This window comes from Tupaia chinensis, unplaced genomic scaffold (genome assembly GCF_000334495.1).
Source record: "Tupaia chinensis unplaced genomic scaffold, TupChi_1.0 Scaffold000600_1, whole genome shotgun sequence".
Lineage (NCBI taxonomy): Eukaryota > Metazoa > Chordata > Mammalia > Scandentia > Tupaiidae > Tupaia > Tupaia belangeri.
The window spans coordinates 1,905,022-1,905,455 of record NW_006160117.1 but is presented as its reverse complement, the minus strand read 5'-3'; positions in this window follow the sequence as shown (position 1 = coordinate 1,905,455).

Here is a 434-nt window from a genome sequence, read left to right as displayed (position 1 = left end):
ATTCTCCTCTCGGGATCTTGGGCACACACGCACATGCACCCAGGGTGAGTTTAAGCCACTGGGTCTGGGACTCGAACTGTGGTCGACTACGTGGGAGTCCAGTGACATAGCCGTTATGCTAACTGCTGGTTCCTGCCTCTGATTTTCTTGGTTTGTTATGGGTTTTTCACTTTTTTAACTTTATTTATTTAGTTATTTATTTGACTAGAGAGAGAGAGAGAGAGAGAGGGAGGGAAAGTGAGAAAGCAAGCTGCCAGGTTGCCAGGTCCAGGACTAAAGACGTAGTAGGCCATGTGGGAGTCCAGCACCCTTAACCACCATGCCACCTGCCGGCCTCATGGATTTTTCAGTTTTATTCATCTTTTCAAAGAACTAACTTTTGGTTTTATTCTATACTGTTTGTTTGTTTTGCATTTGTTAGATTTTCACTGTAA